This window comes from Anabrus simplex, chromosome 5 (genome assembly GCF_040414725.1).
Source record: "Anabrus simplex isolate iqAnaSimp1 chromosome 5, ASM4041472v1, whole genome shotgun sequence".
NCBI lineage: Eukaryota > Metazoa > Arthropoda > Insecta > Orthoptera > Tettigoniidae > Anabrus > Anabrus simplex.
The window spans coordinates 8,900,131-8,912,480 of NC_090269.1; positions in this window are offsets into that span (position 1 = coordinate 8,900,131).

A 12,350-nucleotide genomic window follows, 5' to 3' on the forward strand; every position below is an offset into this window, starting at 1 on the left:
TGATCGCTTTTCATCATGAAGATCATTCCAGCTGGGATACTTCATTGCATTGGTTATCTTTTGCTTTAAATTTGGCTGTTCATGAGTCACAAGTTCACCCCTGCCTCTCATGTTTAAATTTGTTCCCAACACGCCGCTGTTTAATCTTTGGTCACTCAATGACATATTACCTGAGACAATAGATCCTGATAATATCAGAGACCTATGGAAGAAGGCGAGAAGTAATCTTAAAGCTTCTCATGAAAAGGTTAGAGAGAGATATGATCGTGGACGGAGGCCCACCAATTTAAAGGTTGGAGATCAAGTTATGGTTAAGAATTTTGTTCCTGCAGGCAAGCTTGCCGCCAGATTTAATGAGACATGTATTATTTTGGACTTTTCAACTCCTGCCACTCTTCTGGTCAGCAACCCAGCCACTGAGAGAATATTTAGGGTGCATATCTCTCAAATTAAGCCCGTATACATTTCTTGATTTGCTATATAGACCACTAAATCATGGCGGTTAGAAAAGGTTATGTCTTTTATTTTAAAGTCTTGAATGTAAAAAAATCATTAGGTAAAGGCCAATGTTAAATATGGAGGCCTTCTGCCCCACTGATATCTAGTGTTTCATTTCTCATTGTTCTACCTATGTACAAATCTTCCCCTCTAATAGGCTTTTGTTCCATTCTGCCATTACCTTATCCCCCATCTCCAACACCAAGCCTGCAATCACACACTCATCCTCTATGCAGCCCGCCTTATTCAAAACGTAGAAATGCACAACTCTGACTCTCCACAAAACAATCTCTGTCCCCAAATAAATTACTGTTTCAGTGCCCTCTCTGATATCGGCAGCCATGTCGGAACATCTGGCGAGCGATGCTGGCATGGGGTAAGGGCCCACTCCGCTCTGGCCCAGTCTCCATCATAAAGGCGTGCTGGAGCACCATCCTTCCGGTGAGGGCTGAGGTGCGGTAAGTCAACCGCCAACCCATCTTGGAACAGTACGTCTACATCAGGTCTGCGGCGACCATCACCAGGGCTACCCCTCTCATGGTAGCAGGAGAGGTGCATCTGAGGGTACTTGGGGGGGGTCCGAAGGACGCCATCCTGGTATCGGCAGCGACGGCTGACATTCCCGTCAAACTTCAAATTTATGCCCCACACTTCTACGACTTCCGGAAGATTTCAAGATTGGTTTTGACTTAACATTTTCTTCTAAAGGAACTCTTTCAAGAAAATCTCTATCTGCAAAAAAAAAAAAAAAAAAAAAAAAAAAAAAAAATTCTAACAAACAAATTTCAATGTTAAATTGTGAGGAGAATCTTTTTGGGGTGTGGGAGGTTTGTACCGTGAGGGTACACCTGGCCCGTGCATTCAAATCAAGCACCTTGTGAACTGACATCATACTACTAAAACTTGAAACAACTAGTGTAAGAAGTTGGGACATTGGTTAACGGATGTCAATACTAAAGTGATAAAGTAATGTGTTATTTTAAGGTTTCCTAAACTGCCTTGATTTGTTTTTTGTGTATCACAGTCGTCAAGACTTCGATCTCTTTCCGCCAACTTCAAAATTAAACAATCAGAAATTTTGGGTGTTTAATTTTCAACCAATCAGGGTTTTCTTGTACATATTTACTTAGCCAATAAAAATCTGGTGGTGTGTTGGGCATTAGTCCCGATCTCTCTCAAACCTTCCTCTGGGTATAAAAGCTGGCAATTTTTCGAGCTACCTTGTCTTCTTGATTGTCGAGTGTACCGAGTGTGTGCTAATAGTGGAGGCGGGGACATTTTTGCCCTTTATCGAACAGTCCAGCGCAATAAGGTAATGGCAGCCATGTTCTAACTAGGCGATAGCCTATGAAAGTTAACCCGAGGGGAAGATTTCCTGTTTTTTTAGAATGTAACTTTAATTTCCCATCTTCATTAATGTAAACTTCTTCTTCAATGTAAAACTCAAACTAGCCTAAAACTTAGTCAAAATTTGGCAATAGAGAGTGTGACACCCTCTCAACTTCCCCATCAATTTTTATTTGAGGTGACTAAGTTTTGTAACCGCTTCCTATCTGTAGCCTTGTAATTAAATTTTCTCCATCTAGTCACCTCCGTAGAATAGGATTAGCCTCTGTAAACTTCGGGCCAGAAGCCCAAATAGGGTTTTAATCTTGTGTGCACATTTCAAGGAGTGCAAATGTCTGCCTCCACATCATTTTGATTTTTTGGCCAGTAACTTTAACCTGTGTTTTTTTCTTCCCTCCAAGGCCTGGCAAAATGAGTATTCGATACTCCTGTTATATCAGTTAAGTGAAAGTTTATATAATTTCCATTAATTTTGGAAAGACCTCCTGTATATACAGGCTGCTGCTAAGAACAATATAAAACATATCAAATTTTCTATACATATCTATTAAATAAAGAAAATTATAAATTATAAAGGAACAGTATAATTAGTGCGGCATTGGGGATGAGCTTCATTGAGAGTTGGAAGCACTTCCATGTGGCTACGAAGTGACGAGGTACGGTACCGCGAGCTCCGACCATTATCCCTATAATTTTGATTTCCTGAAGGTGGTATTTAGATTTGTAGTAAGAGATGGTTTGTATTTGTTAATCTTTTCTAGATTAACCACCTCCAGATGACCGCTATGGTGCTCGATCCTGACAGTCAGATCTAATATGAATCCTTGAGAGCTGTTTCCTTTAAAAGGCCAGTCCATGTACCTCCTCATGTACATTGAATCCCTTCTTTCTCAGTTCTTCAGCAATGAAGGTTCTGATCTGGTGGTCCCGCAGGTTTATTAGGAGCTCCCCGCGTGTGCAGAATCCCAGGACATGACCAAGAGTTTCTTTCTTTCCGTCAAATGGATGTTTTACCTTGAGAGGCAAAGATGGTCTGGTAGTTGAAGGTTGCCTTGATAAGGCAGTAATGGTATTCATTCTATCCTTGTAGATATTCTATGTAAAGAAAATTGGGAGACCTGTCTCCTTAACTTTTGGGTGTATGGAGCAATAGTGCTCAAATAACACTTGTAAAATTATATTCCACTACTGTACTTGAAATCTTGTACTGTCGCTGAGCGACTGGTTTTGTTAACATCTTTCATTTGAAAAAAAAAAAGAGAGGAGAAAAGAAATATAACTTTGATTTTTAAAGCTTTTAATTAATCTTGTGATTGTAGTAGATAGACCCATTCATGCCCACACCTTCTTTCACCTCTGACAACCACGGAATCTCCGTAACAATTTTTATTGCTTGAGAACAAAAAATATTTATTAATTTTCCACTTTTTTTATATAGCAAACAGCTTTTTTTTCTCTAAATATGCAGTTAGTGGAATAGAAATGCTAGAGAATAAAGTACCTAATGTATTGGCAATCAGCACAGATCTGCATTTAAGGCAGTCGCCCAGGTGGTATATTCCCTATCTGTTGTGTTCCTAGTATTTTCTTAAATAATTGCAAAGAATTTGGAAATTTATTGAACATCTCCCTTGGTAAGTTATTCTAATACCTAACTACTCTTCCTATAAATGAACATTTGCCCCGCTTTTCCCTCCTGAATTCTAATTTTATCTTCATATTGTGATCTTTCCTACCTTTAAAGACACCAATCAATCTTATTCCTCTACTAATGTCATTGCAGTCCAGCCGTAACCACCGATAGAGAAGGCCTCATCACTGCCTGGTGAGCTATGAGTGGTGACACTATCACCACCGTGCGCGACGAATCTTGGGTTTTCTGTATGTACAGAATGTAATGGTGGTGACAAAGTTCTGCTGAGTTACATTGCATTTACACGAGTGATATTTGCGTTTTTTGTCAATTCTGTAAACGAGTTGCGTAATATAAATCAACTCAAACATGCCACACTGCTGCTCGGTGTCCAGATGTAATGGAAATTACAGGAATGAGCAGAAAGTAACGGTCTACAACTTCCCAAAGGAACCAGAGTTACTACAGAAGTGGATAGGTGTAATTAAACGAGATTTTCCGCCAGCTCCATACAGCACGGTATGTCTAAAGAAACGTTGTACAATTTGGACCAACTTGTTGAGGAATATTTCTATGCTTTAGAAATATACGATGGAAATCATCACTTTCTCTGCCCTCTAACCTTACAATAACTACTGGTAGAGAACATTCTGAGTTCTTACCTAAATCTTCATTCTCCAGATTCCTGAAAAAAGCTATTATAAAATCATTTTATTTTGTTGGCCTATCCTCATATCTGTAGATTTACTGTAAACGTAACCAGGCCTGTTTTTACTTTGGCACTTCTCTAGTTAGGAAAGTGATCATTATAAAATAAATTTAACATACCCAAATGTGTTAGCCTTGTTTCTAGTTACATAAGATAAGCCTGGCCATAGGGCTAGCAACAAGTGTACCATTATGAAACAAACCTAATAACTTACGGTATTGCTAACTTGGATTCTGATAGGTTATGGTAGGCCTATTTTACATTATGATCTATTTGAGTGTGATTATCATTGACCCTTCGAAGGATGTTATACCGGTAGTTCATGTAGTTAATTAGGCCAGTGTGGGACATACAAAACTTGGTGATTTCATAACAAAATAATATCTACCGGTACCACTACAAGCATTTCATTTACCGTGCTTTATTGAACTTCAATTGATAATATGGATTTTTTTTCTGATGTCACATGAGCTTATTTTGTTGGAAGAGTACTCAATTTTCTCTTATTTCTTGTTCTGAAAGACCTTTCACTGTTCACTATTTTGCAGTAATTGTTCATCAGGATATACTTAATACAAATCCATATAATTTTTCCCATAATCCCTTACATATATGCTGTGTACAAAATTGATACCGGTACATAACAAACTCATCAATGGACCTTCGTTTAAAGAAAAACTTAGCCTTCCAGTATCGTTTTATTTATATTGGAAACTCAACTAAGCCTTTCTCAACCAATGTTGAATATTGCTGAATGTAATGTTAATACACTGTAAGTAATTTACAAAAAGAAAAGAATATATGGTAACAAAAACAGCATTGGAGTCATGAGACCTGTTGGGCAGTCAATGCTCTTCATATCCCAGTATTGACTAAAACTTAGAAGCGCATGTTGAGATGTGATTTATATTAGTTATTCAAATAAGGAAATAAATATTCATTGTGGTGAACTATAAATTAACTATAAAATAATGAATTACCAAACATCTATAACTGAAAAATACAAGAAGTTGAAATACCTGTCAAAATATGTGCCATGCCATGCTAAATTTTGTCTACATCATGTCACAGGGCACTTTTACAACTGAAAAGTTAAAAATGTTTAAATACCTGTCAAAATATGTGCCCAGTCATGCTAACGTTTGTCTACTTCATGTCACAGGGCACATTTACAACTGGAAAGTATAAAAAGTTGAAATGCCTGTTAAAATATGTGCCCTGTCATGCAAACTTAGGTCTACTTCATGTCACAGGGCACACTTACAGCTGAGAAGTATAAAAAGCTGAAATACCTATCAAAATATGTGCTCTGTCATGCTAACTTTTGTCTACTTCATGTCACAGGGCACATTTATAACTGAATAATACAAACAGTTGAAATACCTGTCAAAATATGTGCCCTGTCATGCTAACTTAAGTCTATTTCATGGGACAGGGTAAAGCAGTTTTTCTTGTCATTACAGCATTTGTATGCCTTTGCTGGCAGGATGTAGTGTTTACAGTGCACTATGTCTTCTGGTATGGGCTAGAATAAATTTGTTACTTTCATTGACCTGTCTCAATCTCATCGTTGGCTTTGACAATATGAAAGTGACTGAGGTATGAGCGATTCTAGTAACACCGTTCCTAATGCAGCCAGTCCCTGTTATGAATGGTGTGAAAATATCGCTCATAGGGTCGGTTGGTGCATGCATTTCAGTGGGCATGGCAGACTGATATGTAATAGCAACTTCTGACTCCGTGAGAAAAGCAACGGGAAACTACTTCACTCCTCATGTCCCTAGTATGTCTCTTCAGTGACACCTAGGCTATTTATGACAGCTGATGGTGGAGCTGTAGAGGATCAAACCAGCCTTTAGGCTGAATACTCAACATACAACATACAGCATTTGTTTCAAAATCATTGCACAGTTAATCATCATGTTCATAGCCATCACCATTATCAGGATTAGCACCTAAAAATTAAACAAATGTTCTGTTTATAACAGCCTTCAAACTATTCTAGTAGCTGCAATATTTTATGATGATTAGGACCACCATTATTAGGATTAATACCTAAAAATTAAACAAATATTCTGTTATAATACCCTTCGAACTATTCCAGTACCTGTAATATTTTATGATAATTAGGCCTAACACCAAAACTGAAGAGTAGGCCTACTCGGGAATAGGACCATTCAGACATCACTGTGTATTTGCCTATTAACCTAAATAATAGGGAAAATAAATAAAGAAACAAATAAACAAACAAACAAACAAACAAACAAACAAACAAACAAACAAACAAACACTAGTAGCTGTTCTCTAACGTATTATGAGACTAACAAAAAATTAATGAAAACTATACTCGAGCAAAAGTATTAGGCTATTGATGGAGAAATAAAAAAATACTTGCAGTCAGCAGCTTACAATTCTGCATCAAATACTCTGGTAAAATTATCAGCTGTTTCTTCACTGTCACTGTCTTCTAAATCCATTACATTTCCGTGACCTACTCATATAGCTTCAGTTAATCCTCTTGTCTTGGGCCTAAACATTTTCAATATTGCACACGAATTGCAACTACCACAACGTGCATAATTATTACTGCCCTTCAATAACACTAATACATGGAATTTGGGACTAGTGTCACTATTGACCAGTAATCACAAGTATAACGCAAGTTTCAACGTTCAAATGCCATCTGTACTCTGTCAATAAAATGTGAATGCAGTTTCATGACAGTGGGACTTTAAAAGTCCCAATGGTCAAGAAATAGTTACATAATATATGTTATATTTGTACCTATTCTTATTGGAAAAGAAGTAAATTATCTCCATTTTATTTTATTTTTTACCACTTTTAGGTCTGTGAGCTTCATTTCACATCCCATGACATTATCAGGAAACAAGTGTGTTTGACGAAACAGGAGCTTGGAAGTCTTAGATTGAATTCTTTATGATCATTAAGTAAAATTTATTTTGAGAAAATAACAATTTGGTTGATATAATTGTATCATTTCCCTGTAATAAAGTGACAGTATTTATTATAAACTGTAATTTTTATTCAATGTACTTACTTATGACCATTTACAAAACCCATCTTCCCAAACTCAGTAATCCTTGAAGAAGCGAGTCTTGCAGGAATTTGTTGAAGTGCGCAATGCTGTACTTAGGATAATCGGTTTATACGAGTATTAAATACACAACGTATTCTACAGCTATCATAATGGTACAGAATATCTCTTTTTGTTGACATTCTTCTGAAATAAAACTATGTACAGTACGTAAATTCCTCGCAGGGTGAATATTCCCATAGGTATTGTACTGTATGTATTCACATTTTTGGAACGTACAATGGACCTTCTACTTAAGCGATTTGTAGTGGTAAGTAAACCATAAATTACTTGTATGTGAACTGATACTGTTTGATTAATCAACAAACTCTCATATTCCATACCTTCTTCAGTTATGGCAGATTAACAATATCTAACAACTATTATGAATATATTAGAGAGTCAAGAGAATATGTTTTATTTTCAGTTATCATTTATTTATTTATTTATTTATTTATTTATTTATTTATTTATTTATTTATTTATTGTGGACATACTGCTTATGTTTAGCCTGCATTATTTTCCGTAAGAAATCTTGATTTGATTATATACTGAAAATCATGTTTTATTTATGTTCTTTGCAGGCGATATTTCGAAAATACTTTGTTAGGTTTATTTAGTTGCTACATTCTAAAGTAAAAATATAATTAACAACGGGTGCAAGTGCAACGCTTTTTATTAATAGCTATATAGCAACTTCATGTTGCCTAACGGGAGAATGGTCTCCGTGTAACCACCTGTGATGACGTCACGCTCCTATGCTGTGGCCTTCTCTATCGGTGGTCACGGTCTGGCTCCATGGCTAGCATGCTGGCCTTTGGTCCAAAGGGTCCTGGGTTCTCGGGTCAGGGATTTTAACCCTCAAGGCTCAGGGGCTGGGGGTATGTGGCGTCTTCATTATTAGAATTCATCACAGACAGTGCCGCACTCTCATAGACGCACAGGTCACTTATACGGCGTCACACGGAAAGACTTGCACCCGGCCACACGCCATTTCTCCACTGACAGCTCAGAACAGTCGAGCAGCTTGCCTTGTTGCTCCGAGGTCTTCCCATCCCAAACTTTGCAACATTTTAGTAACACTGTTCTTTTGTCGGAAATTACCCAGAACAAATCGAGCTGCTTTTCTTTGGGTTTTTTGCAGTTCTCGAATCAAATAATCCTGGTGCAGGTCCCATATTGCAGTTAAGCCCTCTCCTTTACATCCTTACTACAATCCTTAAGCACCCTCATAAACTTTTGCACAGAGATCTGTATCCCTGATTATCCCAATGAAGACCTTACCTTATATTAACACCTAGGTACTTACAGTGATCCCCATAAGGAACTTTAACCCAGATAGATCAGTAATGTATATCATTAATTGGATATCAACTGTGTGTAGTTTCAGATCGATCTTTTAAAATATCCATATTATTATTATTAGCATTACTACTATTATTGTATCCTTATCTTATTTGTACATCTTAAGACAGAACTTCTGCGAAAATGAGTGCTGCAAGACTAAAAACTACCTTTTTCCACTTTTTTCAAATTTGGAACATGTTCACATATTTAATTTCTAGAGAATATAACTCCTAAATATTATGAAAATTACTTTAATACATAAAAGCTGATTTCCTATATCTAATGAAACAGTCAGATTTTCTTAAATCCTTAAATTTTTATCAGTGTACTATGCCCCATTTTCAAATCAATTTTCATGAAATTCAATAAAGTCTGTCTTACAAATTCAAAGTTACATAAAGTGATCAGTTTTTAAGCTAGAGACTTCTGGTTTTCGCAAAAATGATTGCAAATTTATCTACTATCAAAGTATAAAATAAACCAAAAACATAATTTACCAACTTAAGGTATGGTTTCACGGATAGCATCACCTATAACTTCATTATGTGGTCCGACTCGTTGGCTGAATGGTCAGCGTACTGGCCTTCGGTTCAGAGTGTCCCGGGTTCGATTCCTGGCCGGGTCGGAGATTTTAACCTTCATTGGTTAATTCCAATGGCCCGGGGGCTGGGTGTTTGTGTTGTCCCCAACATCCCTGCAACTCATACACCACACATAACACTATCCTCCACCACAATAACACGCAGTTACCAACACGTGGCAGATGCCGCCCACCCTCATCGGAGGGTCTGCCTTACAAGGGCTGCACTCGACTAGAAATAGCCACATGAAATTAAATTTAACTTCATTATGTTTACAGGGTGTCCCCATAAAACACTCACAAGGCTTAGAATGTTGTGCAGGGTAGCAGACTGATCGGTTTTCAAGATGGAGCCCCTGTAAGGAAATGCACGGTTTGGGTGCTGGAGAGCATCGAAGTCTGAGAACGGTTGAGACAATTTGTACCGATTGGTATCTTAATACGGAAGGCATGCAACCCTTTAGGCATCTGTTTACTGCGGATAGACAACCCTAGCCTAATAACATTCCTGCGTATATGCTACATTCTTCCATACAGTCCTCCACGCACATCCTACTGCGTTACTTGTGTACTGTAGTCTACCAGTGCAGTAACGTTGTTAACACCAGTGTGACATGTACCAGTACACAGCTGCAGAAATGACTGACAATGTGCTTGCTTACGGCAAAGCAGATTGCAATGGCAGAGTTGCTGCACGATTGTATGCGGAACGTTTACCAAACAGATATATCCCACATCATTCTGCATTCGTGGCCATCAAGAGACGACTAAGAGAAGCCGGACAGTTGAAAGTCCAGGCATTATGGGAGAAGGACTACCTATGGCGAGTACAGTTTGCACAGTGGTACTTACAACAATGCATACTCCACCCACAATTCCCGAGTTTGGTGCTATTCACGGATGAATGCAATTTTACTAGAAACATCCTATTAAACTTACACAACATGCATGTTTGAGCAGACAAAAATCTGTGTGCGCAGGTGATTCAAAATCACCAATGCAGGTTCTGTAATAACATCAGGGCTGGGTTAATTGGTGACTTACTGCCAAACAGACTGACAGGACAGCTCTACCTCACATTCATTAGAGATGTTTTGAGTACCCTATTGGATGAAGTGCTACTAAATGTTCGGCAGCTAATATAAAATGTAAATTAGAGTTATTATTATTATTATTGTTGTTGTTGTTGTTGTTGTTGTTGTTATAAAGAAATAGATCATAAATGGGAAATATCCTGGTGGCAATGGTCACTTACTGTACTGTAATAAGTAAAGTTAACAACAACAAACAAACAACAAGAGTGCAACAAACAATTCCATAGAAAGAAAATATTACAAGAGTTACTGCTAGTTTAACATTCTAAATTCAGCATCATCATATACAAATTCACATACAACTTAAGTATTTCCAGTGCTTTGTGTCTGCAACATGACAGAGCTCCAGCACACTTTGATGTTAATGTGCCGAATCACCTCACCGTCGCATATCCAAATCAATGGATTGGTAGAGGTGGACCAGTTCCGTGGCACCTCTCAACTACCTTCTATGGGGTAGTATGAAGAGTATGGTGTACGACAATCCTGTAATATCAGTGGAGGACTTTATTGCTCAAGTCCATGGAGTGAGTGAAATTCTTCAAAGACAACCGCACACACTGGATCATGTGCACGAGGCTCAGCACCGCTGATGTGAGCTCTGCAATGACGTAGGAGGTACACAGCTCGAACCCCGTTTGTAATTAGCCTGATGTGCTACTCATGTTGGGTTTACTGACAACATAATATGGAACAAACATCACACTTCAATGCACTACAGCGTCCAAACCGTGCATTTCTGGATAAGGGTTCCTTCTTGAAAACTGATCAGTTTGCTTCCCGCAAAACATACTGAGAGTTCTCAGTGTTTTTTTGGGACTCTCACAACATAAGGTTAAAGTCAAGAGTGTTAGCACGACCAGGGATAAATAAGCAAAATTAAAGGAAATACTTACAAATTATCCCAACAAAAGGCTGACGCTGATTGAGGAAGCACTGGACACAAGAGGCCAAGCGAATCAACTTAAAATAAGCTTAACTAATTGGCTGAAATAATAATTCCTTGATCAATTTAAAGAAAACTTTAATAAGCCAAAATCATAAGGAACATCTGACCTCCTTAAAAAAAAATTAAATTTCTGAGCAATTAATGAAAGATAATCAATACAGAATTATAATATTAAAATCAAGTTTAAAGAATGAGCGCTGAAAATCTTCCAGAACAATAAATCAATGTAGTCCAGTTCAAAATTAAAATGCTAAGTCAACCCAAATCATTTAAGGAAAGTACCACCATCCAATCTGTAATTCAAATACTGATCCCTAAGTAATGGGAGTCCAACTCAAATAAGAAAACTTGAATCAAATATTTCAATATGCAGGCTGAAAACTTCTCCAATGGATTATCTCGGTTACCACAAATGGTATGAGAAACAGTCATAACCCACAACACACATTACTTCAGAAATAAGTCAGAGATAATGCAATGACATGCAATAAATCCACAAGTAGCACCATAATTAGACACCCCACAAGGAACAGTAACTTCAATAAAATCAGTCATAAGACTGAAGAAAGGTAAGCAACACGGCCAAACAATCCTTCCCAAAAATCAGATGACAGTCAAGACATAATAATTACCCGACACTCATGTGTCAGACACAAAGGAGCAACGCCCCCTTTCGTTTGCATTCTGTTACACGGTTGGTGTAACAGAGTGACAACCACCATGATCAAATCCCAACTCAAGTACCGAGTAATTCATCAGAAAAGCTTTCATCCTAAAACTTATTCTTTTCCTCTTACTTGCTCCGAAGAGCTTAAATATATTTAAATAATAACATAATTATTACGATTTAAAGGAGGAAATGAAGTAAACCACCATAAGCTTAAGCAAACACTTCGTATATAGTAGTTAGTTGGGAGCTCCGCAACGTAAATATACTTTTACTAACATGGAAACTTCAAAAAATACATTAAGGCAAACATTAATATCTTTCATACACTCGAATGAAATACCAAAGGTATAAGTATTACATAGATATGACAAACTTCAGATTTTTTTTTTTTTTTTTAAACTCTTAAAATTTTAAGCTCGAAAAGTTCGA